General features: G+C 42.5%; 1 long non-coding RNA gene across 2 annotated transcripts; it reads right to left on the reverse strand.

Moving 5' to 3' along the window:
* Nucleotides 1-5,480: 5,480 nt before the first annotated feature.
* On the reverse strand, nucleotides 5,481-27,675 carry LOC121278294. Of its 2 annotated transcripts, XR_005943093.1 has the most exons (3): nucleotides 27,221-27,675; nucleotides 26,647-27,015; nucleotides 5,481-6,584 (listed from the first exon to the last, which is right to left on the reverse strand). It is a non-coding gene; the product is annotated as an uncharacterized LOC121278294 (long non-coding RNA). The 2 variants fall into 2 exon arrangements; XR_005943092.1 differs by lacking the exon at nucleotides 5,481-6,584 and having other exon boundaries at nucleotides 25,245-27,015.
* Nucleotides 27,676-27,878: the final 203 nt, after the last annotated feature.

Genomic DNA, 27,878 nt, shown 5'->3' on the forward strand with positions numbered 1-27,878 from the left:
TGAAAAATGGAAGTAGACCCAAGAGCTTCTATACCACTGTACTAGGAGAACACACTTGCAGATATTTAAATAAAGGTGATCAACAATTAAATTTGGAACAAACATCTGCCAAGTTGAAAATGTACACAGGTGAAGAAATCCAAGTAAAAGGTGTTAGTACAAGATGGAATAAGTACGATAGCAAGAAACGGTCTTGGATCAGAAGATGTAGAATCCATATGGGTGGAGGTAAGAAATAACAAGGGGAAAAGACACTGCTGGGAACAGTCTATGGGCCCCTTGACAGTAGCTATACTGTAGGACAGAGAATAAATAAGGAAATAATGAGGTCATGTAAAAAAGGCAGTACATTAATCATGGGTGACTTTAATCTTCATGTAGACTGGGAAAATCAAATTGGCAGAGCAAGAATTCAGAGTATATTTGGGACAGTTTCTTAGAACAATATGTTGTGAATCAAACCAAGGATCAGGCTATTTTGGATCTGGTAATGCGTAATGAGGCAGGTTTAATAAATGATCTCAGAGTAAAGGGAACTCTAGGGAAAAGTGACCATAATATGGTAGAAGTTAGCATTCAGTTTGAGAGTGAGAATCTTGGGTTGGAAACAACTGTACTAAACTTAAATAAGGGTACTTACAAAGGAATGAGGGCAGAGTTGGCTGGACTGGACTGGGAAAGCACTTTATCAGAAAAGACAGTTGATGAACAATGGCAGACATTTAAGAAAATAGTTCATGACTCTCAAAGATTTATCCCAGTGAGGAAGGAGGATTCAAGGAAGAGGATAAACCAACCATGATTGACAAAGGGAGCTAAGGACAGTATCAAATTGAAAGAAAAAGCATACAATGTGGCAGAGATTAGTGGTAAGCCAGAGGATTGGGAAAGTTTTAAAATACAAAAAAGACGCCCAAAGAATAATGAAGAGGGAGAAAATAAGCTTTAAGGGTAAACTAGCAAATAATATAAAAACGGACAGTAAGAGATTATTTAAATATATAAAAAGGAAGAGAGGCCAAAGTGAACTTGGGCCCCTTAGAGAATGAGGCTGGGAAATAACAATGTGGAACCAGGAAAAGGCAGAGGAGTTAAATAAATACTTTGCTTCTGTCTTCACGGTAGAAGATACTAATAGTATTCCAAAAATACTAAATAATCACAGGGCAAAAGGAGGGGGGAAGGAAATGTAACACCCTTATTCAAAAAGGGAGCGAGACAAAAAAAACCAGATAGCTATAGGCCAGTTAGCTTAACATTTGTCGTTGAGAAAATGCTGATGTAATAGCAGAGCATTTAAAAATACATAATCTAATCAAGCAGAGTCAGCATGGCTTCATGAAGGGGAAATCATGTCTAACAAATTTATTAGAATTCTTTGAGGAGGTAACAAGCAGGATAGATAAAGGGGAACCAGTAGCTGTAATATATTTGAATTTCTAAAAGGCATTCGATAAGATACTACACATAAGTCTACTTAATAAGGTAAGAGCCCGTGGTGTTGAGACCACTATATTAGCATGGATAGAGAATTGGCTAACTAATAGAAGACAGAGTTGGGACTGGTGGGCATTTTCGGGATGGAAGCTGTAACCAGTGGAGTGCCACAGGGATCAGTGCTGGGGCCTCAGTTATTTACAGTATATATTAATGACCTGGACAAGGGAAGTGAATGTACTATCGCCAAGTTTGCAATTAACACAAAAATAGGTGGGAAGGCAAGTGGTGAGGATGACATAAGGGGCAGAATTTTTCAGTTGGCATGCAGGGGAGGGCACAACACACCGACGCGTAAAATGATGCGCGATGATGTCAGGTGTGCATCCCGACATCACTGCGCGCCATCACGATATTTCTGTGTTCCGAGGCGTGCCCACCATTAATTAACAGGCCAGTTAAAGGCCCTTGGGGCAGCAACTGAATATGATTTATTGCAGCCCGTGCGATTTTCGGTGCGTTGCATGGACGCAACAGGCAGGCGGGTAGGCCCCATTTTTAAAAACCTCATCCATGGACGGGATAAGAAGGGTGAGTGGGCTCACTAGTGCGAATTGGTAGAACTTCAGTTTATTACTTACTGCTACTTGCTTGTGTGAACAGGACAACTTCATTTCACATCAGAGTTGCTTTCATAGAAATAACACTTCGGTTCGGGACTCTGGAGGAATCATAACACTTGGGGCCTTCCGAGTATCAGGCAGCTTTCCCTTATCCTGGGGTCGGGGATTGTGGTCTCTGCTGGAGGCACCTCCTCTGAGGAGGAAGAGAGGGCCAGAAGTGGGAGGAGGCCAAGAGTCCATATTCAGCCTCCAGGGGAGCCACCTTTGGGAGGACAGGCGCAGGCACAAGGGGCACAGGGTGAACAGGAATCCAAGGCGGAAGGGGCCGCAGAAGACGCCACCATCCTGCTGCCACGGTTTACAGGTGGCAATGCAGCTACCTCAATATGTCTGAGGTGCAATGCCGAAGGAGGGTCCGTCTCTCAAGGGAGATAGTAACCTCCATCTGTCAGATGATTGGCCCTGAGATCAGCTCTAACTGGGTGGACACACCAAGCCAGTGGTGCTGAAGTTCACAGTTGCCCTTAACTTCTATGCCTCCAGCTCTTTCCAGGGGTTGGTGGGTGACCTTTGTGGAATTTCCCAATCAGCTGTCCACAGTTGTGTCAAGCTGGTGACAGACGCTCTGTTCAGGCATGCAGTGACTTTCATTCACTACCGCGCTACCTCGAGGTCACTCATTGGAGAACCTCAGGGCCAAATGCCCAGCTGGCCTGCCCTCCCACCTGGCCTGCTCTCTGAAGACGTTCTCCATCGTGTAGCTCCTGACCGAAATCAGTAGCAGCCTTAGGATGGCTGCCTTCGCCATTTTTGAATAGGCCGCCAGGTCGCCAGTGGACCCAGCAGACATTGGCCTCCCACCGCCGCCCACCCCTTATCGCTGATCTCGGGAGCTGCGATTCATGCTGGATGGGCCTTAATTGGCCCATCCACATAAAATTGGCTCCATGCCTGCCCCTGCCCGCTCCTGCCCAGCCCGCCCACCATATGAAAAATTCTGCCCAAGGTGTCTACAGAGGGATGTGGACAGATTAAGCGAGTGGGCAAAAGCTTGGCAGATGGAATATAATGTGGGAAGATGTTAGGTTATGCACTTTGGCAGGATGAATAGAGGAGCTGAATATTATTTAAATGGAGAAAGACTGCAGAAAGCTGCAGCGCAGAGGGATTTGGGAGTCCTTGGGCATGAATCCCAAAAAAGCTACCATACAAGTTCAATAGGTAATAGGGAAGACAAATGGAATGTTGGCCTTTATTTCAAAGGAAATAGAGTATAAAAATAGGGAAGTCTTGCTGAAACTATATAAGGCACTAGTTAGACCACACCTAGAACACTGCGAACAGTTTTGGTTCCCTTATCAATGGAAAGATATACTGGTATTGGAGGCAGTCCAGAGAAGGTTCACTAAGTTGATCCTGGGTATGAAGGGATTTTCTTATGAGAAGAGGTTGAGTAGGTTGGGCCAATACTCATTGGAATTTAGAAGAATGAGAGGTGACTTTATTGAAACATGTAAGATTCTTAGGGAGCTTGACAGGGTAGGTGCTGAGAGGTGGTTTCCCCTTATGGGAGAGTCTAGGACCAGAGGGCATAATCTTGGAGTAAGGGGGCGCCCATTTAAAACAGAGGTGAGGAGGAATTTCTCCTCTCAGAGGGTAGTCAATCTGTGAAATTCTTTATTGCAGAGAGCTGTAGCGGCTGGGTCGTTAAGTATTTTCAAGGCTGAGATAGACAGATTTTTAATCAGTAAGGGCATCAAGGGTTATGGGGAAAAGGCAGGAAAGTGAAGTTGAGAATTATCAGATCAGCCATGATCTCATTGAATGGCGGAGCAGACTTGATGGGCTGAATGGCCTACTTCTGCTCCTACGTCTTGTGGTCTTATGGTATCACCAGAGCAACTGTTCACTATAGGTGCCAATCAGCACAGCCATCAGTGCCATTGGTAGGAGGTGAAGGGCCAAGCCTTCTAGAGAACGATTGTTTGAAATAGATTAAATTAAGCTGGTCTGAAATCTTTGAGTTGTGAGCAAGAGGACTACCTGAGCTGCTAAAAAAAAAATGACACCATCTTTAAGGATGAACTGGGAAAAATCCAAGGCCTATAGGCCAAGGTTTACTTAGACCCAGAAACAACCCCTCACTTCTTGAAAGCAAGACAGGTGCCATACGCCCTGAGAGAGATGGTTGACGCTGAGTTGAACCAATTAGAAATGCTGCATGTCATAAAAGCGGTTTAGTTCTCAGAGTAGACAGCACCCATAGTCTCTGTCCTTAAACCAGACCAGGCCACCTGGATCCATGGTGACCATAAACTAACAGTCAACAGAGCAACCAAACTGGACAGGGACCTGATTCCCAAGACTGAAGACCTATATGCCAAACTAGCAGGAGTGGCCTGGTAGACCCTGGGTGCGATTGCACATTGACTATGTTGGTCCTTTCCTTGGAACTATGTTTCTACTGATTATGGATGCTTATTCCAAGTGGTTAGATGTTTATGGAGGTAAAGTTGCCAACATCAAGCGCTACCATAGAAAAACTATGCTAGAGCTTTGCCATCCACAGATTACCAGAGGTAATTGCCTCAGACAATGGTGCTGCATTCACGAGCGCCGAGCTCCAACAATTTATCAGCCTCAATGGTATCAACCACGTGAAGACTGCACCGTACCATCCATCATCAAGCGGACTGGCGGAAAGAGCAGTACAAACTTTTAAGGCAGGAATGAAAAAGTTAACAGATGATTCATTGGAGACCAAACTTGCTTGTTTTTTATTTCACTACAGAACAACTCTCCACGCTATGACAGGAGCAACACCTGCAGAATTACTGATGAAGCACTTTATTTGGATAAGACTAAGCCTAATACTTCCCAATTTGGAGGGGGAGGTAGAGAAAAGTCAAGGGAACCAGAAAGCGATTTGCATAGTCGTGAGTGACAATTTACTGCTGGAGAAGCAGTATATGTAAAGAACTTTGGTAGAGGACCAAAGTGGTTACCTGGTAAGATAAGCACTGACCCAGACCATTGTTGTATCATGTGGAAGTGGAGGGCTGGGTCACCTCTAAGCATGTGAATCATTTAAGAAAAAGGCAGATACCCCAACAAAATGATGTTCCACCTGTAACCATTACTGAACCTGTAGTTCCTTTTAAAGTTGCTCAACCAAGGATAGACATGCCCGATGTCTCTGTCGGAGTGGAAGACACTGAACTTAGTGTGCCTAATGAGGTACCTGATGTTAATATGGTTCCAGAGAATGTGTTTCCTACTATAGAATCTGAAATCGTGGAGCTACAACATGCCACACAGATCATGAAACCACCTGAAAGACTGAACTTGTAATTTCATGACCTGTGTAAATATTGTAATATCATGAGATAAATATCCTTGTAAATACAAAATGTACAGAAAAGTTAAAAGGGGGAGGAATGTAGTAATTATAGTTTTGGGAAATGTAGGACTGTAGCTTTAAGAATAATTCTGTGTTGTAAGATCACATGATCTGTGTAAACCAGTGTGTTAACAGCGTGGGGAATCTCTACAAGAGATTTCTTATTTAGTTCTGGAGTTTGACGCATGTGTAGTTGCTGCTGCTGTCTTAATAAAAGTTAAATTAAGTTAAATGTTTCCACTCAGAAAAGTTGTCTGAAGATCAACTCTATAACACCTGCCGGCAGCATCTGGAGACCCTCCAGCCCAGCCAAAGAGGCCTGGACAGAGATTACACTGGAAGTTAACAGCCATGGGTGCCCACAGGTTTACATGGGCTCGATGTGGGAAAAGGATCATCGACCTACACCGCACCCCCAGGGTGAGTAGAACAGTGGCGTCAGATCAGAAGACAACAAGCAGTGTGTTTCAGTGAAGGGAGGGTGCGAGCAGGCAGTAGAATGCAGTGTAAGCCTCAGCAGCAGATGCTTCATGAGGCCTGAAAGTATGGTGGCCTGAATTTTCAGGCTCATACTTCCATTGTTGTGCAATTGGCATGAGAGTGGTGGTGTGATGGGTTACTTGGGAGGCCCCATTATCTGTCAGAGGGATGCACAGTGATAAGGAGATTAGGTGTCCATTAAAATGAAACACATTCTCCCCCTCTGTCTTCAGGAGAAAATCCAAAGGAAGGGCAAAGATTGGTGGAGGGATGCCCGACATAAGGATGCTATGCCTGCAGTGGAGTTGGTCGGAGTGTAGAGAAGCTGGGCAATCACAGATGGTGAGGTAGGGCTGCAGGGAGAAGAGAGTGAGGGTGCCAACCACTAGGCAAAAAGGAAACACACATCATAGAGGGATGGGGAGAGGGATTGTTAAAAAAGGGAACACGGTTCTCTCTGTTCAGTCCTTGCATTCTGGAGGGATGGTCTTCTCCATCGATCATGAGAATGCGGTCCATCTCTGAGGAGCAGGGCGTTGAAGCTTCAGAGGGTGCACCTTCACATCTTTCCCCTGCACCCTTCACCAGCACAGATACGGTCACCTCACTGGTTTTGCAATTGCGGTTGGAGCTGGGGTCACAATCTGGTGAAAACATCACAAATATGTCAGAGCAGCTGATAGAGGCTGAGACAGTCAAGGGCCCTGATTGCCAGAGGACTATTGGAGACCAGGCCCATGCTAAGCCCCAGGCCAATGACAGACCTCTGGTCACAGCTACATGAAACCCAATAGAGATGTAGAGACAGTCTGGGGAACATCTAGCAGAGCTGCCAGAGGCATTGAGTAGACATGCACAGATGATGGAGGAGACCATTCAGGCCATGATTTCTGCCATGTGTCAGGTGGGTCAGTACTTGGCTTCCTCTGTTAAGACATTAGCAATCGTCATGGTGAGCCAGGTTCAGCAGACCAGTCAGCGGCTGCTGGATATGCGCTCGGACTTGCATATGTAGCGGTGGTCAGGCACGAAGAGACAAGTTGTTTGGATCTCGCTCCATGTGCCCCTCCCCCTCCTCAGGTAATCAGGGAGGTGCCAGCAAGCACCAATAAGGAGGAGGAACCAGCCAGCCATTTCAGGGGTTTCCTCTCAGGGTGCTCCAAGGGCCAGCAGGTGCTCCGCATCCCCTCTGCCAGTGACCCCAGTGTCTCCAGTAGGTTAGGTCCTAAAGGATGCACCTGCATCTGTGCAGATGCCCCTTAGTATGCTGGGGCCCTTTATGCTTTAAGAACATATGAAATAGGAACAGGAGTAGACCATTTAGCCCCTTGAGCCTGCTCCACCATTCAATAAGATCATGGCTGATAATCTTGTGTTTCGATTTCCATGTTCCCATCTAACCCTGATAACCTTTGATTCCCTTGCCTAACAAGAATCTATCTACATCTGCCTTAAAAATATTCAATGACCCCGCCTCCACCACCTTCTGAGGCAGAGAATTCCAGAGTCGCACAACCGTCTGAGAGAAACAATTTCCCCTCATCTCTATCCTAAAAGGGCAACCCCTAATTTTAAAACAGTGCCTCCTAGTTCTGGATTCACCCGCAAGAGGAAACATCCTTTCCATGTCCACCTTGTCAAGGCAGGTCAGGATCTTGTATACTTCAATCAAATCACCCCTCACTCTTCTAAACTCCAGTGGAGTTTGGACTTTGAGCACCTAGAAGTTGGGCACCAAGATAATCTCCAGTAACAGGACATCACGCTCAGCAGCCTGCCTCCATTTCAGGTGTCAGGGTTGCACCATGTCATAGCTATTATAAATGTAAATGTAAGAGCTTGTAGCCGCCACACCAGCGTGGCATGGGGGTTACAGCTTTAGACTGCAGAATATGTTTGAGTTATTGAATATTTTTGCTCAATTTATTCCTGTGTTGTTGATCGTTTTGTTGGTGGCGCCTGGTTAGCAGGGCAACCACTTTCAAGGTAAATGGCAATCATGTATGGGGTGAAGTGCAAGTACGGACAACTCAGTGAATGGGGTGGCAAGGATGGAGTGGCTTGTCTGCGTTCATTGGTGATTGGGGTCAGGCGGAGATTCTGGGGTCACATGGGCGTAAGGCCTAGAGCTGATTGTTTTTCAAAGGCATCATGCTTACCGAAACCTATTCAGGAGGAGGGAGTCATGGACCTCCCTCTCGCGCCTCTCCATGGCTTTAGCTTTGATCCAGAGGCCCTAACATCAGGCCTTTTTGGCCCAATGCATTCTCCTGATAATCCTTGTCTGATGAGGAGTGTGGCTCCTCTATGATTAACTGGCAAGGGCCCCTGCCTCTGTTGTGTGAGGTTTTGCAGGGCACAGACTATAACCATTGACACCCTTTCCACCGCATGTTGTAGTGCTCAGTTGGAGGGGTCCAGGTGGCAGAACCTAGTTTTCAGCATTCCACTGGTTTGCTCTATTGTGGCACTTGTGAAACCATGGTAAGCATTACTGCTCCTCAGCTGGGGTTCCAGGGTTTCTGATAGCAGCCAGGTTTTGAGGGGAGAGTCCCTGTCACCCACAATTCAGGCGTGCGGGGGCCTTGAATAGCTGTGGCACCTGGAAGTTGCGAAGGCTGAATGTATCATGAGAGCTCCTTGGGAACCAAGCGCACATCTGGAGAATCCATTTCCAATGGTTGCAGACCAATTGCACATTTACTGAATGGAACTCTTTTCTGTTTTGCAGTCTGGTCTGAGGGAGCTCTGATCACCACTTGTTGCAGTTGATAACCCCTATACCTGTGGGCAATTCACGATGACACCGAAGCTCACTGATCTTACGGCCTGGTTCTCTTGATCCGATCTGAAGTGCACAAAGTCTCCATCCCTTTCAAATAACCCATTGGTGATGCAGCCTGTGAGACGCCATATGTCACCCATGGAGCCCTGGAAGGAGCCGCTGGCATAGAAGTTCAATGCCACAGTGACTTTTAATGCTACTGACATTGGATTTCTCTCTCTCAAAGGAACTGTAGGTAATAGTGAAGGAGAGCACACTGGTCAGTGACTGCCTCCCTCAGTTGTCTTTAGTATTGCCTCTCAGTCTTATGGTGTGTGAGGTGGACTCTATGGTGAATTATTGCTCATCAATATACTGGCCCCAGGTTGCCTCTGCCCTGACCACTGTCAGTATCTGATGCCACCCCATGTTGATTTTCTGGCCACCATTGTACCTGACTCAATGCCATTCTTCCTCTGTGCTGCTCCTGTTCTGCCCAAGCCTCCAGGATCATTGGATGGATGAGACCCATTTTGGATCAGAAAGTGAACAGGTGCTGCCAGGTAAAAGTCTGTCCTCCACTGATGACCTGGCCCCAAACAGAACCTTGAGCTTATGGACAAATGTCCATCACCCTGGTCTTCTGGAACCACTTCTTTGACCACATCCTAATCTTACTTTCAATGTCCCTCAAACTATCCCTCTTGACCCTCCTTGAGCCACCCTTCACTTGCTCCACAAAGTTTCTCAGCCTCCTCTCCCTCTTCCAGCAAACCTTCCAGGTATTCCAACAGACAGTTCCAATTTTTTTTTTATTTATTCTTTCATGGGATGTGGCTGTCACTGGCAAATCCAGCATTTATTTCCCCATCCCTAATTGCCCTTCAACTGAGTCCCTTGCTAGGCCATTTCAGAGGGCGGTCAAGTATAAACTACATTGCTGTGGATCTAGGGTCACATATAGGCCAGATAAGTTAAGGGATGGCAGATTTCCTTCCCTAAAGGGCATTAGTGAAACAGGTGGATTTTTACGACAATCGATGATAGTAACCATGAAACTATCACTGAGACTAGTTTTCAATTTCAGATGTTGCTAATTGAATTCAAATTCCACCAGCTGCTGTGGTAGGATTTGAACCTGGGTCTCCAGACCATTAGCCCAGGCCTCTGGATTACTAGTCCAGTGACATTACCTCTACGCCACCATCTCCCACTTGCTCAGCTTCAACCTCAAAGACCTTCGCCTGTTCCACCCCAGCTGTAACTGCTCATGAAAGTGAAGACTATGTTTCCCATGTGCCTCCAACTTAATTGTGAAGATAGTATGTAATTGAAAAAACTTGTGTTTTAACAACTTGTTAAAACATTGCAAATTTATTACAATTAGTTTCACGCTGTGTACTGCCAGCACGGCTGTCCCACTTCCAACCGCCACCAGGAGAATTCAACGCTTTTATCCTGACATCGGGAGTTTCAAACTTCACTTCCCACCTCATTCAGTGCCCCACCCTCCGGCACTTTCCCCGTTTCCTCAGCCAGCATTAAGTTCCACCCCACATCTTTAAAAAGGAAGGCTACATGAAGGCTACGTGGTTTGTGATCAATATTTCTCGGCATGAGGGGAGGACACTTGCACTGAAATGGAGACCAGGGCTACGTGGGAGTGACTTGTGGCCACGCTATAATCATGGAAATGAAGAGAGTAGACGAATTTTGTGTCTTACCCACCTTGTTTCCAATGGCCACAGGCACATCGCAAATTACGGTCCCCTACGCCCAAAACATCAGGGCAAAGGTATTTCACCCCTCTTCTCTTTTTTGTCAATGCTCAGCTCACATAGTCTCCTTTAGGATGACCATCAAGGCATCAACAGGGTTAACCATCCTGAGCTTTAACTGTGTTAAAATCATCTGATCATTTACAAACTTAATCCTATCCAGATGCAGCATCATCTTGTTTATTGTACATGTGCCAACAAACTGCTGAGGATCAAAGACCACTGCATAGAGGTCACATTGTAACTTTGTGAGGGCAATGACTGTTGCCGGGTACATGTACTATTTCACATGCTACCTTGGCTATGTTAACAAAGAAAGAAAATGTTTTACATGACAAGCTATCTGCTTTCATTACCACAGCCGCCATAAACCACAATGTTTAATTTTAGCTGTTGATTTTTCAAATGTGCTCCCAAGTTGTACAATAAATTACAATTAAAAAGTATTTTTTTTTAAATGAAACATTGGGGAAAAAAGAAAAACTAAGTAGTACAAAATACTGTGCATTCATCTCTGAGGTAACAGTGTAAATCCAACTCAAAGTGGTGCAATTAAAAGTCTTTCTTATATGCTAGCCATAAGTGTCCTAAGACTTAGGCACTGGCAGCAGATCATCTGGGAAATCAACCCTAACAATCGTGATTTATTCATCTGAAATTATCCGATAGTAATTACTGGCAGGCTGGGAATCCCGTGCATGAGAGATCATCTGTGGGAGTGAGTCTCACTGATGGCCAAATTCCGCTCTGTGATTTGTCCTTTAGTCACTTGTGCCCTGGCTTTCTCTTGGCATCTGACCATTTGCTTCCATTGCATGCTGCCTGGTGCTTATTTGGCACCGTATTGTAGACCAACAAGTATTTCATGCTCTGCAGCATTTTATTTTCTGTTTGATTGACACTATACTTGTGTGGTACACATTTAGTACTTTCCATTGTTTGTTTGGCTCCATAGCTGGTACTCCTTTTACTCAGAACATTATCTGTTCATCTGTGCATCCAAACCAAAAGCCTCTTATATCCCGCAGCAGAGTGTTTTATTTATGCTCATACATTGTCTCAGTTAGTTTCTCAAAAATGTTTCATTACAAAGCAAAGGACAGGATTACATCATACTGTCAATCAGCTCAGATTGAAGGGCATAAAAGAGCCATCTAACTCCAGGGATAATTAGAACTTAATTCCTATAAGATTACATTCCATTAAGTGCACTTAGCTATATATACATAATATAATTGTTAGTGTGACCAAACAACTCTATATAAGCCTAATGCATATATAATGCAAAACTTTTAAAGTATGGCATCGCTCCAGTTAAAATAGTTCCTATTAAAAGAATATTCAGAGAAAGTAAGCATTTTCAAAAAATCTATTTGTATAAAAGTATTTAAGGGCATCTGGCACATCACATTCCCAGATGTCACATTTTTCGGGTGAGACATTTCAGACATCATGAGGCTGAAATTCCTGGAATATACTTTACTGCTGGGGTGGTGAGGGTGGGGGTGGGGGGTTAGGAATTTGAGGCCAAATCTGTTCCACTGGCATTTCATCCCAATAAATAAGGCCATTTAACTTCTGGTGGTGGGGGAGAAAGAAAGATTTCCATCCACCTTTTCCACATCAAAGGAGTAGGTCTAGGGGCTGTCCCAGTTTACTCTTGGAATTCTGTCATTTTCATCCGTGGCTGGTCTCACCAGAGTTCACACCAGCTAATATATAGTGAGAGTCTCATGAAAGCCCCAAGCAAGAGCCCAAATCTCTGTAGGTTAAGGTAATTGATCAATTCAGAATCAATTATCTTCAAAAACTGTAGTTCCTTGAGGAACAGGTAATCAGAAATTTTACGCCTTGTTTAGATCTTTCCAGGGTCTTTCATGCATTTGTGGAATGATGCAGCATCACGCAGGCATTATAGCCAGCGGCCTATTGTTTACACCACTGAATTACCTTTATTGATGCGAAGTGATGGACCTACCCGATGTACATAATTAACACCATACCAACAATTCGGGATGGGATCTGGGTCTCTCTACTTGGGTAGGTTTAAGGTCCACTCCAAAATTGGACTGTAAAAGTAAATTAATTGCTAATGGGTGTTACCAGTGGAGGTGAAGCCGCACACATAGCTAGCACAGACCTGAAAATTGTAACTTTGGCAAATCGAGATTGGGCAGATCTTTAACACCAAAGTGGTGAATATTGCTGCCAGTGAAAAGCTGGGAGTCTTTCAGATAAAGAAATTCAAGATAATGGGCCTGAAAACAGGGATATTAATACTGCTAAAATGGAAACCTTATGCAGGAATGGTGAGGTGGCTGTCTGGCCTGACAGAAATTTCAGATCCTGCACTTTGCGAAAAATGCTTATGTCAGGGCAAAACAACCTTCTCAACAAATGTATACAAGAGAAAAAGAAATCCATTCAAACTACATAAATTAACAAGAGGTAAAAGAATAAAATGTTTAAAATAATATATCTATGCTTAGGCTGAAGCATTTGCAACAATCTTCAGCCACAAGTGCCAAGTGGATGATCCATCTTGACCTCCTCTGGAGGTCCCCAGCTTCACAGATGCCAGTCTTCAACCAATTCGATTCACTCCACATGATATCAAGAAATGGCTGAAGGCACCAGATGCTGCAAAGGCTCTGAGCCTTGACAATATTCTGGCAATAGTACTGAAGACTTGTACTCCAGCCCCTAGCCAAGTTGTTCCAATACAGTAAAACACTAGCAACCACCCGACTTTGTGAAAAATTGCCCAGGTATGTCCTGTTCACATGTCCTGTATGTCCTGGACAAATCCAACCTGGCCAATTACTGCCCCATCAGTCTACTCTCCATCATCAATAAAGTTATGGAAAGGGTCATCAACAGTGCTATCAAGTGGTACTTGTTTAGAAATAACCTGCTCACTGATGCTCAGTTTGGGTTCCACTAGGTCACTCAGCTCCTGACCTCATTGCAGCTTTGGTTCAAACATGGACAAAAGTGCTGAACTCCTGAGGTGAGGTGAGATTAACTGCCCTTGACATCAAGGCAACATTTGCCCGAGTGCAGCATCAATGAGCCCTAGCAAAACTGGAGTCAATGGGAATTGGGGGGTTGGGGGGAGAAACTCTCTGCTGGTTGGAGTCATACCTAGGACAAAGGAAGATGGTTGTGGTTGTTGGAGGTCAATCATCTCAGTTCCAGGACATCACTGCAGGAGTTCCGCAGGGTAGTGTCCTTAGCCCAACCATCTTCAGTTACTTCATCAATAAGCTTCCTTCCATCATAAGGTCAGAAATGGGGATGTTTGCTGATGATTGCACAATGTTCAGCCCCATTCATGACTCCTCAGATACTGAAGCAGTTCATGTCCAAATGCAGCAAGACTTGGACAATGTCCAGGCTTGGGCTGACACATGGTAGGTAACATTCGTGCCACACAAGTGCCGGGCAATGACCATCTCCACCAAGGGAGAATCTAACCATTGTTTCATGACATTCAATGGTATTACCATCACTGAATCCCCCGTAATCTCAACATCATGAGGGTTATCATTGACCAGAAACTGAACTGGACTAGCCATATAAATGCTATGGCTACAAGAACAGGTCAGAAGCTAAGAATCCTGCGGTGAGTAACTCGCCTCCTGACTCTGCAAAGCCTGTCCACCATCTACAAGGCACAAGTCAGGAGTGTGATGGAATACTCCCCACTTGCTTGGATGAGTGCAGCTCCAACAACACTCAAGAAGCTTGACACCAGCCAGGACAAAGCAACCAGCTTGATTGGCACCACATCCACAAACATTCAGTCCCTCCACCACCAACACACAGTGGCAGCAGTGTGTACCATCTACATGATGCACCGCAGGAACTCACGAAGACTCCTTACACAGCACCTTCCAAACCTACGATTGCTACCATCTAGAAGACTAAGGGCGGCATGGAAACACCACCACCTGGAAGCTCCCCTCCAAGCCACACACCACCTTGACTTGGAAATAAAATATATTGCTGTTCCTTCACTGTCACTGGGTCAAAATCCTGGGACTTGCTCCCTAACAGTACAGTGGGTGTACCTACACAATATGGACTGCAGAGGTACAAGAGGGCAGCTCACCATCACCTTCTCAAGGGCAATTAGGGATGGACAATAAATGCTGGCCTAGCCAGCAACACCCACATCCCATGAATGAATTTTTAAAAATCCTATTTTTTCCAAAAATAGGCTTCTTTCTTAAATTATTAACTGTTAAATGAATAACATGTTTAAATAAACAGAAATTCTAGATTTATTTATTTAAGTGTTTTACTGCCTCAGTAATGTGTTTTTTTAAAAAGTACTTTTGCCATGAAGCAAAAATCGCCTAATAACAAATATAGCCCTTACTTCTTTCTCCACCAGACTCTAATTTAAATTCCAGGCAAACATAATGAATAAGAAATATTGTGCAGAAAGAATCCTTGGAGATCTATGGAAAAAAAGAATCAATCGAAAAATAATTCTCATTATTTTAATCCCTTTTTAAAATCTCCCTTTAAAATGTCCCATTATCTAGCCAACAGCATAAGGATGCAAACTGCTCACAATCCTTTAGGCAAAACATTCTTTCACTATGCAATATATAAGACTAGCCGGGAATGACATGCCTTCCAATTCTCTGTCTCCTCTGGGGAAAATCTCTTACTCCTTTTCTCTGCCTGGTACCTCCGCCAGAAGACCTGACCAATTGATATGGGAGAAAGGGGATGTAAAATTTCTATTTCATGGCAAAGCAGGTTTGCATATCAACTCATGCTAATCAGGCACCTGAAAAAGGTGAGCTGCAGCTCACCATTGGATTGTCATTCTCCAAAAGGTTGACTAATGCCAAATCCGGTGTTATTTTGTGACACAGACTGATACAGCAAAAAATAATTTCAGACTGTCAGAAACTTATTGAACTGACCTTTAGAAGTCATCAAGGCACACTGTCTAACTTGATATCCATCAAGAATTAAACACGTAGATAGGGAGGAGGTCGTGTTTCAGATCACAAGTGCATTTACTAAATGGATGATTTTTTAAATAAAACGTCAATGACAAATACAGAGCATTAAAATTATGGTCCATCTGCAAAGCCTGCATCCCCTTGGCTAAAAAACAACCCAGTATGATCAATTGGCTATTAGTAGCTGCATGTAGAATATTCAGTAATAGCTATGTCTTTGTATGTAACTTGTGGTCCAGGACTGACCACTTAGGAATGCAATAAAAAAAATTTCCTACTGAAAGCATTCCACAGCAGTTATCCAAAGTTCTGGAGGTCTAAAAATCCTTAAAACTAATTGAAATCAACCCTCCAAAGGCAAATTTGGAAAACGCTGCAGAACAGTGTTGTAGCTCAATGAAACTAACTGAAGATGATGTCAGCAAACTTGCCTTCCAGACTTTAAATGAAGACCATTTATTTCTGAATGGAGCCCTTGTTACTGGTAATTATGCCAGCTCAACATCCCTGCAGCAGGTACGATTTCCATGTTAGTAGTATTAATATCCCTGTTTTCAGGTCTAATATCTTACATTTCTTCATGTAAAATCCTCCCAATTTTCTTCTGGCAGCAATTTTCAGCACTTTGGTGTTAAAGATAATTCTGGGATCTGCCCAATCTTGACTTATCTCTGATAAACACCAAAATTACAATATTCAGGTCTGCACATGAGGGGTTCACAACCACCACTAGCCACTCCCAAATGCAATTTTTTGTGTGCAATTAGCTTAACTTCAGTACTTCATTACTCCTTATAACATGGAAAATAGAGTTTACACGGTGTCGCTATTGTATTAAATATCTGCCATTTCTGACCAGTTGAACCAGAGGGAGGACTTGCCTCACCCATCAGTCTCCCTCAATTGATCAACTGAAAATGGAATTAAGACTATATGTCCTTGACCTTTTGTTCCCTGGCTAGTTAGAGAGTCCACAGCTTAACTTCAGATTCTTTCACCCTCCCCGGTCATGAAATGGCCACCAGGACTGCCAATTCTTCCAGCTACCACCTCCCTCCAACCCCATCAGTTAGGAACTATCTACTAGTGTTTTCAGGTGAACAGCCATCTGCTTCTTTCCTGAAAAACAAGCGGCCAGCCATTGAAAATTAGGGGGTGACAACTTGGCCATCTGAATGGCACAGAAGGCAAATGGGTTATAGAGTAGACCCCAAATGTGGAGAAAACTCAAACTATTATTATAAATGCATGTTAGTAAGGGGAGCATACACTGTCCATTAAAGTCAGTGGCTCTTAGAGGAGATGGTGGTATGTGGTAATGTTATTGGACTAGTAATCCAGGGTCATGCTCTGGGGATGTAGGTTTAAACCCCACCATGGCAGCTGGTAGAAAATTCAATCCAATTAATAAATCAGAAATTGAACACTAATCTCAGTAATGGTGTCCATGAAACTATCAAGGAAATACCCCATCTGGTTCATAAATGTCCTTTAGGGAAGGAATTCTAGCATCCTTACCTGACCTGGCCTACATGTGACAATAGGTGCACAGCAATGTAACTGCCCTCTGAAAGCCACTCAGTTTAAGGCAGTTAGAGATGAGCTGGCCTACCCAGTGAAAGAATGGGAAACATTTTTGTGAAAAATAAATATGTACACTGACTGTCATTTATATCCTACATTTGAAATGATCTGAATAAATTGGAATGTTCTATGTACGACTTCACACAGCTGAGGATAAATAGAACCTGTTGTCCTCAAATGTGAAACTATTATCCCTGACTCACCCATACAGATATAAAACTTAATCTGTGCACCTGCTCTATCACTGTATCTTGGCAATAAAGGAGAGACTTTCACACATAACATACCGCCATGACTGATTTTAAGATAACCATGTCTCAGTTGACAGGACCACAGGTCCAGCTACTGCCATTTCTCAAGATAAAGAGTAAGATGAGAAGGAGGAACATTAAACCTCCAGACATTTTAACGGCAGGAAGTCACCAATTGAACAGCATAGGGAGGTATATTCACTATTGGTGAGTGACTGTTACCATGCAAATCCTGAGCGATGCACAAAGATGTTCAGAGAAGGCAAAATTGCTCTGAATCTTTTTGAGGCATTTCTTAGCAGATCCCCTCGAGTAGAGGATACTGGATCATGATGCACATGCCTCATTTGGTTCCATTGGGAATACGGTGTTCAAGTTCAGGATGTTAATAGGACTGTGGCTACAAACTGAACAGATTGAATGGCATGGTAAGGCAGCTGAGGAATGCTTTTCCAGCCTGAGGTTGACAGTGCAGCCAAGTCTGTCGACTTGTCATGTAGCTGCTTTAGTGAATAAGGTCAGCTGTGGAAATTTTTAGTGGCAAAATGGTGAAAGTTGTAAATGTTTTGAGAGCTTTGGCTTGGTAAGAGCAACACTGCAGATTGCCTTACAGGAGGGATTGAGGCAACTCATTAGAATGCACCAATCTTTCTCCAGTAGATGATATGCTCCAGATGAGAACATGCTCCAGTACAGTGTAATCCAGGGTATTATGTAGAGTTCGCCAGATATCACTCTGATTGGAAGCAATCCTGTGCAAATACATAACCCAGAAGAAGCTTGTGGAACATACTTCTGCCTTCCTGGATGTAGAGGTGACAGTATCTCAAGAAACCCCTGCGCCTGGTGCTGACATATCAGATTTGGCAATGTCTAGAGATGGATGACCTTCTGCATCACCAGACATACAGGTGTTTCAAAGTTACCAGCCACTTGTTAATCTCTAGAGACCATAGGACATAAAATTAGAACCCACAAGGTTGAGAATGAACATTGGGTTGCAAAAGCAGTGGTGTGTGCATACTATAAATTCACCTTATTCACTTGGTAGCATTAGTTTCCAGTGTTTTACAAATAAATTTTTGCACATAAATACCCCTGTTCATGCACTATGTTTCTACTCAATCTCTGTTAAAGGCGCAAAGTGATTTAGAATATGGACACAAACTTACATATAGTTGCTTTCAAAAAAGAATTGGATAATTATCTGAAGAGAAAAAAAATTGCAGGATTATGGGCAAAAGACAGGCAAGTGGGACAAACTGGGTAGTTCTTAGAGAGCCGGCATGGACACGATGGGCTGAATGGCGTCCTTCTATGCTTTAACTAATCAATGATTCTATAATAATTAAAACAAAATACTGCAGATGCTGGAAATCTGAAATAAAAATCTGAAAATACTGGAAATACTCTGCAGGCCTGGCAGCATCTGTGGAGATAGAAACTTAGTGTTTCAAATCAAATATGACTCACCTAAATTGGTTTTATGCCTTTGATAGGGTGAAAAAGGGGAAGGAAGGACAAAACTCACTCTGTTTCTTTGCTACAAAGATTACCACGCCCTTTGCCTTTTGTTCCATTACATCTTTTTCATTTGATCTCTCCCAATCTCTAAACCATCCCTGACTTTCCCTTTTGTTCTTTTATCCTCAGGTTATACACTACTTGCTGTGCGTGGTGGAAATTCTACCAGATGAAAGCCTTCCCCCAGGAGCTAATTGCAACTGGGCAACCTGGAAGTGCCTTAACAGATTTAGGACTGGTGTAGGTCGTTCAAAAGGTGTCACTAAGCAAATGGGGATATACAACCTGCCCGACAACTTGTAAATGTGGAACTGAGCCACAGACTATGCAACATCTCCTGCAATGTCTATCGCTAGAGGAACCCTGCACTATTGCAGATCTTGCTGAATTCAACAACAAGGTGCAAAAATGTGTCCAGTTCTGGCTGGGCCATGTATAGACTGTCTGTGGACACGATAAGAAGATCCTCAGGTTTTATGCGTAAACAGACACCACATTTCTACCCTGGTTCTGAAGAAGGGTCATACTCGACTCAAAACATTAATTCTGTTTCTCTCTCCACACTGGCTGTCAGACCTGCAGAGTATTTTCAGCATTTTCTGCTTTTATTTTACGGAGTTACACATTATAATTTCATATTTGTTACTACCAATTAAAACTGCCCGTACCTGTTCTGTGAACACTAAAGGACGCCAGCATATGTGGTTAGAAAGCAAAGGTGTAACATGGTATGAAGGTACTTTCCATTTAATGTTAAGGAAACTATTTTTGTTTAATAGTGCCAGAGTTTAAGAATCTGGTCACTTGATCAGAAGTGCAAAAGACTCGAGCAATTGAACGCACATGCTGATCATTTTATAGCCTTACCACCAAGGATGGGAGACCAGCTGCCAAAATAGTTCATCAGGCTGGAGAGCAGCCAAGCAGAAATCAGAGATCTGAAGACAAGGAGTTCAGCTGATTGAAAGGGTGAGGTATAAGGAAAACCAGTGACAGTATCTCAGAACTCCAGAGATACAAACTGCCAGTTCATTTGAGCTCATAGTAGGAGTCTGCAAGTTGCCTTTACAGGGAACAATAGATTAGGTACTGGAATACAAACACTATATACCCTCACACGGAGGGGAAGTGTTGTGATAATACATTGTATTAAGGAGAATAAAAATGGCTTATTGTAAGAATAGTGTTTTGGTCTACTTTATTGAGCAAGTTTGGACATAATTGTTTATGCTTTGAGCACAATGGGCATTCAAGTGAAGGGCTCATGATGAGAGCTTGCTTTAAGATTCTGTCTACAAATAGGGCCAGGCGTGTCTTCTAACTGGTTCTCAGTGTAGGCTTCTTCCAATATTTGTGCTCCAATTGAGCACATAAACTGACATGTCACTTCACTCCTGATGGAGTGCTACATTGTTGGAAATGCTGTCTTTCATATAGGATGCTAAACCTCCCATCTCCCACTTCAGGTGAACGTATCGGATCTACGTTACTATTTGAACAGCAGCATCAATGCCTCTGAGTATGCTTTCCTGCTTTTATCCCTCAATCAACATCCACAAAACCAGATTAAACTGTCACTTTTATCTTATTGTTTGTCACGTTTCACTGCACAAAGGACTGCAAGTGATTCATTGGCTGCAACATGCTTTGGGATGTAATGAGAATGTGAAAGTCATTATAAACTGCAAGTTCTTTTTTGTTCTCAAAATGTTGAAAAATACTTTATGAAAACTTTTTATCATTTTTTTCATAGTGACTGAAATTTCTAATTCCCAGGAAATATAGTTTAGACATAGGCAAAAATGATAGGCAAAACATGATCATGGTCTACGAGTAGACTGGTAGTTGCATGATACAATGATAATGGAATTCAGACCAATCAGGACAATTGATCTCTTTCATTTAGTTTGCAACAGACCCAGACATGAGTCAAGAAAACCCTCAGCTATAGAAAACTTTGGAAACCATAGGTCAAAGTCACCTGTTCATTCAAGTATTGTACTCTTACGGTGTCACATCTCAATATTGTATCCCAAAATATTATTTTCTTAAAGAAATTGAACAAACTAGCATTGAATTGATTAATGCCATCTGTGTTCACTGTTTCCCTATGGAGCCTCTTGCATAGTTTTACCATTTGCTCACTGAAATAATGACCTCAATCTTTACTAGAGTATGATTTAAAAGGTCAGAGAGTGGGGAGGAAGGCATTCTGGTTGGAAAACCTGGAAATTTGTGCATTCTTGAACGCTGTGGAAACCCTCTGCCCTTTATTTTCTTAAAGCTGAGTTTCGAGTGTTGCTTGCAAAACACAATTTTCTCCCCTTGCAAGTTTATCGTGCATTTTCCTCTTTGCATTGATTCTTTCACATTTGTTTTGCATTATGAGACTTTTAAGTTATGATTGCAGTTTGGATTTGCTCGTAAAAGGAATTTTATTGGGAGGCTCCATTGCATGACACAATGTAGGTGAAGATAATGATTTCATGAGAGGTCAGGTGCAAGTTCAGTTGCATCTGAGGTTTTACATATGCTCCACCCTTACCCAAAAAGCAGGATCAGCAACGGAAGCCAGCCCTGATTAATAGTTTTGATTCCCTGTCAGATGGTGAATACTGCAGAAGAGGCCACAGGCCAGGAGCAAGTAAGTTTCCTATTGCTGGAGTAGAGATGGCAAGTGGATGAGGAGGTGGGTGTAGAATGGCATCAAGCGTCGGGAGTTGATCATGGTGGGTTGGGCAGAGATCAGAGGCAGAAATGTGGGGTGGGGTGAAGTACCTTGGGGAATGCGATCACGGGTAGGGAAGCAGGTTTGCTTTGGGCCTGTAGGAAACATTCCTAATCATTCTGGTCCACAGCTAGTGCTGGAAAACAACTTACCTCTTCCATGCACTGTCCTTGCCTCCCTCTGGCTGCTGAGTTTCCAGAATGGCCAACGTTCAAAATGGAAAAGAGATGAGATTTGAGGCATGCAACTCTATTGAAATGAGCAATTCGCCTCTGGGACTGGGTTGGTTGCCAACCTCCATTAAAGCTAGATGTGGGTGGGTTCAAGTTTAAGATTTTTAAAATTTTCACATCTCACTCAGCTCAAAGGCTCCTATTTTGGGGGATTAAAATTCCCCTCCATGTTTCCACAGATTTGTTTTGAACTTAACCTGTTCACCTCTCGCACACAGGATGTGTCCTTAGGTTCCACCATTTCGGACAAGGTGGAACAACTTGACTTGCTGTACATTAGCTAGTCTCTTTAGAACCAACACTCATATTATCTTATGGTGTTTAGTTAAAAAATTCCCAATTTGCATAATTGCTTCTCACAATCACTGCTTCTGTATCCTTTCAATAGCTATAATATACTTTCAGTACTGCAGCGGTCAGAACTATACATGGTATTTTAAGTGGTCACGCTAATAATTTATAAAGTGACAAGATTACCTCATGACTGCCACTCAATATTAACATCTTAATGCATCTCAACATCTGATTTGCTTTAACAAAAACAGTAAATGGAGGATGGGGGTGGGGGGTGCTGGGAAGTGTGAAGAAGGATCATACAGATTCAAAATGTTAACTCTGTCCCTCGCTCCACAGATGCTGCTAGACCTGCTGAGTTTTTCCAGCAATTTTCTGTTTTTGTTTCAGATTTCCAGCAGCTGCAGTATTTTACTTTTATCCGATTTGGTGTACTCGCTACCACTGAGCATTGTTGCAAAAGTTCCAATTTATTATCAATCAGGACTCCCAGGTCCCTTTAATTTTCCATGCATTGCAGGTGAGGTTAACCCTGGCCTCAGTTGTGATGGGTGACATGAAATAATGAAAGAATTCTCCATCCAGGCTCCCACACAGAGTACGGCCACTTGAGTGAGGTGCAAGAAGGAAGCCAGCACTCATGAGACCAAGCCTCTCCATGAACTGCTGTTTGTGGGAAGTGGAGAAAATTGCAGAAAAGAATGAAAATGGATATTGCAGTGATTTAAGTGATGTGTCTACTCAGGATCTCACGTTGCCTATTCAAAATAACAAACTGTCACTGTATATGTTCTGTTGAAGAGTCATATGGACTTGAAACGTTAACTGTATTCCTCTCCGCAGATGCTGTCAACCCGCTGAGTTTTTTCAGGTATTTTTGTTTTGGATTTCCAGTTTTTTGCTTTTATGTTATTGTATCATGGTGTGGTCATAAAGCAAGCAGGGGGCAGAAGAATCATGCATTTTTTTCTGTTATTTAACCCATTGTTGACAATTAAAAGAAAATTGTTCTACTATCAATTTTAACCATATTTTTGATCATGAATGTGATAAATAACTTATGTTTTGAATATACTGTAATTCTAGGTAGATGGAGTCCTTCCTATATTTTATAGAATAGCCACAATACCCATGTCCCTACACCACTAAATTCTGTTAACCCATCAGGGCAGTCAGCAGCCTTTGACTGAGTCATGGCACCAGCAAATTCAGCCCCCATCCCCTGACACCTCTGGCAGGTTATGGTGCAGCTGGGGTATCAGAAAGATGTTCAACAGGTTTTATTGGAAAAGGACAGCTCCTTCAACAGGTTTTATTGGAAAAGGACAGCTCCTTCTTGGCACAAGTGCAGGGATCGCCAGAAAATTTAAGTCACAGCCTGGGCTCCTACCCAATGGGCAAAAAAAAACTAACCACAAGAGCTTGCCCAGTAAACAACTGGACTATACAAATGCAGGGAGATTCCAGGTTTGACCAATAATGAGTTAGCTAAACTGAAGTGGAGTAGCATTACATTTGTCCTCAGTCTCCCTGTAATAGGGAGAGAAACAATCAGCAAGTGTTTGTGTTTCTGATTGCTATCCAGTAATCTCTGCTAATGTGTATTTGTGTGTGTGTGTACATGGTGTGAGGACAGGAGCAGTTCTGATGGTCCCTTTGATCAAGAATAACATCATCTTCACTAGTACTTGTGGAGTGTAGTCTGGCAAAGAATTTAAATCTTCAGCAGACAGTGAGAGGGATTACTTTCCAAAAATAACTCTCCTTTGTGGGTCACCACAGCTACTGTCTTGTTCTATCTATACTTGATTATCTTTGTCTATATTTAACCCAAAATACTTTAAATTTCTTTATGAATTGGATATTTATCCTACTTCTTTCTGATACAGTTAACACCGGATTTGTAAACATAGGTTTTTGGGTAAGGGTGGAGCATATATAAAACCTCAGGTGCAACTGAGCTTGCACCTGACCTCTCACAAAATCATTATCTTCACCTACATTGTGCCATGCAACGGAGACTCCTAATAAAATTCCTTTTACGAGCAAATCCAAACTGCAATCATAAAAGTCTCATAATGCAAAACAAATGTGAAAGAATCAGTGCAAAGAGGAAAATGCACGATAAACTTGCAAGGGGAGAAAATTGTGTTTTGCAAGCAACACTCGAAACTCAGCTTTAAGAAGTCTACTTTTATAGGCAAGGCATTACAAAGACTCAGACACACACACATATATAATCAAGCTATGGGTGAGGAGCCAGCAAATGTGAAACCCCATGTGGGAACTGTTTAAGTTAACTTAGCAAGGATAACATGGCTCATACTTCAGAGCAGTCTCCTCAAAACTGGGCATTTCCTTTGTCGCAAAATCTAGCACATGCCACAGGAGATCAACATACCCTCTTTTTTTGTAGTGCGTGGTCAATTCATTTAAGTGTGTGGGCCCTTTAAATTCTTTTTGTGTAGCTAAGCATGCGCAATAACTAAAGGGGCCAATTTCTGCACGGCCCACACAGAACTTTTCAGGCTGCTGCATAGCCATGCAGCTCAGGGGCAATATTACAGCAGATGCTGGAAACTGCCTGCCCGATTTCACAACCCACAAGGGTCTATGCTACTTATGAAGCATTACAAAATCAGGCCTCAGCTACATCAGTACATTTAAACTTTTGCCTATAGTTATTAACAGAATAAAATAATAGAATTTTACAGCACGAAGGACCTTTGGGCCTTTGAAACAGCTATCCAATTAGTCCCACTTCCTGCTCTTCCCCATAGCCCAGTAAGTCTTTTGTTTTCAAGTATTTAAATCCTATACTCTTTTGAATTTATTATTGAATCTACTTCCATCAGCCTTTCGGACAAAATATATTCCAGATGATAACAACTTGCTGTGTAAAAAGATCTCCTCATCTCCCTTTTGATTCTTTTGCCAATTATCATAAATCTGTGCCCTTTGGTTATCGACCCTTTTGCCAGTGGAAAGTGTCTCCTTATCTACTCAATCAAAATCTCTCATAATTTTGAATACTTCCATTAAATCACTATTAAGGGTGACACAAATCAAGAAGGTTACATTTTAATTCAAAAGAATGGTGTTTATGTGGGCTGTGAATTTGGACATTGATAAATTACAAATAAGGGCACTGTCATATTACAAATATGGGTCCAACACTGATCAGTTTTATTGGATTGATCAAAGTTATCCCTCCACAGAGGTGAATTTATAATGAAGTCTGCACACATGGAAGTTCATGTACACAGCAAACTCATCAACAAAACATGATTCATAGTACAGTGGAATGAAGTGACAGTTTACATCAAAGGAAGTGAGTTATTCAAAAACACCATCCCAACAATGGATTTTGCTTGTTTGACTACCAGCTACAAAATTCAACATGGTGTTGTATTCCAGAAGCAAGGTAAATTGGGGTTGGCTTGGAGTGGCAAGCATGTGAAACCACCCAGTGAGGACAGTTTCACTTCTTTGGTCAAACACACTTAGGAGTGAGAATGCCAATCTGACTCCTGAACTATACTCTTCAAGCTAAGTAAAATATGACAAACACTGGAAATCTGAAATATAAAAACAGAAAATGCTGCAAACTCTCAACAGGTTAGGCAGCATCCATGGAGATTGAAACAAGAGTTACTGTTTCAGGTCAACGACCATCCATCTCTCTCTTTCTTCATGTAGCTTCCTTGGTAGTCCAAGGATTGCTAACCATGGCTCTCCACACTTCTCTATCTCTAGCAGTCATTCCATGATATCACAATGGGCAAGTAGAAGAGGCAGGCCCCAAAAACTACCTCTGCCGATACAGCGGCATTATTAAGCACTATGCTTTAACCATCAGAGCTAACCAGCCTTACTTGACCTTTCATCAGAACCCCTGAATGATACTTCTGTTTTTGAGTCAAATGTTTTACATTTTCACAAAAATGGAACTATAATGCAGAGGCAAAAAGTTCTGGGGTGAGGTATATCAAAGCAATAGAAATGGGGACATAACCCATGGTAGGGAAAACTTTCCCCTTACTCTCCATCAACCCAATGGTTATGCTTAATGGTATAATGTCATACCTTTCTAGAAATATATTAGTCTTTGCATTTGGCCCACTACCATTGACCAGTATGAGAGATCAGATACATTCTCCAATGTTACATCAGAAATGGGAGGAGTAGACCATTTGGCCATCAATTTAGCTCCATCCTTCAATAAGATTGTGACTAATCTTCAACCTGCACTCCACTTTCCTGCTCTATCCCCATGTCCCTTGGTTCCCTTAAAATCTATCAGTCTCAGCTTTGAAAAAACTCAACAACTGAGCGACCACAACTCTCTGAATGAAGAGAATTTTCATCTTAGTCCTTAATGGCAGACCTTTTATCCTAAATCTAAGACCTCTAGTTTACAGTCTCCCATCAGGAAAATACAGTTGCATCATTCATCCTATCAAGCCCTCTCCCCGGCATTTCTTCCATCGAGATCACCTAAACTCCAGACAAAAAAAAACAAAAAAACTGCGGATGCTGGAAATCCAAAACAAAAACAGAATTACCTGGAAAAACTCAGCAGGTCTGGCAGCATCGGCGGAGAAGAAAAGAGTTGACGTTTCGAGTCCTCATGACCCTTCGACAGACAATACAGACTTATTCTACGTAATCTCTGCTCCTAGGATAATCTTCTCATCCACGATTCATTCTAGGGCACTTTCATAGTACTCTTTCCAAGGCAAGCATAACCTTCCCTAATAGGAATTCAGTGACATAATTTTTTTTCCCCGGTCAGATAATATCTAAGTATTAACGACAGCACTAACTCCAAAGCAGAGTGTTGGTCATCCAAAATGTATAAATTGTTTTAGAAGAAACCATTTGTAGCTTTTGTATTAGCAGTCCGTATTGATAGTAGATGGGCAAGCAACTAGCTGAAAGATAAAAAAAAGTTTCGGTTTACTACAAATAGGTACTCGAAAAATATTTTATTAGGACGTTTCTGGCGTATAAAACTGTTCGATTGTTACATTAGCAAATCTTAACTTTTGCAGTTGCGAGAAATGTCATCTCACTTTAGATATTAAATAGTGAAACATTTATTTTTGTACCGATAATATTTGATATTTTAGAAATTACCTGCTATGTTATATACAGCCTAAACGTACCGATGCACATATCCTGTCGGCAAATTGCGCAACTACGTCCTCTGTAGGTTGTACTCTTAAGCATTTAAAATCCAATTACCTTGTCCAAAAATAGGATAAGAGAAAACTTCTGGTGTTATACCGTTAAACAGCCGCTCCTCTAACAATCAGAGGAGAACGGCAGGAAGAAAGGATGTTAATAATAAAGAAATTGTGGCTTCTAAGATGTGGATTCTGTGTTGAAACAAATATTTAACCTTCTTCGTCACCTGACCCGGTTAAATGGATTATCTGCTAAGAAAGACATGGAGCCGTCAATTTAGACAATTGCGGCTATGAATCAATCCTTAAACTGGTGTAGATTTAAGGATCAGTTCTGGGCCTGTCTTCACTTCCTGTCACTCCGAGAACCACAGGCACATCGGAATGTGCTAAGTAAAAGCTAAAGAGGAGGAGGGGGGGTGGTGGGAGTTGGATTGCTCATGTGCTTTCATTTTTGACATGAGAATAGAGGGCATTTTCTCTCCTTTAACAAAAGGTGATGAACGACTGCAACACAGCATCTGGGTGTGGGAGGATTGCGTTATGATGAAAGGGTGGCGGATGGTAGTATGTGGAGGATTTTCTCCACACCCCCCTTTTGTGCAGGT

Source organism: Carcharodon carcharias, chromosome 5, assembly GCF_017639515.1.
Source record: "Carcharodon carcharias isolate sCarCar2 chromosome 5, sCarCar2.pri, whole genome shotgun sequence".
NCBI classification, from domain to species: domain Eukaryota; kingdom Metazoa; phylum Chordata; class Chondrichthyes; order Lamniformes; family Lamnidae; genus Carcharodon; species Carcharodon carcharias.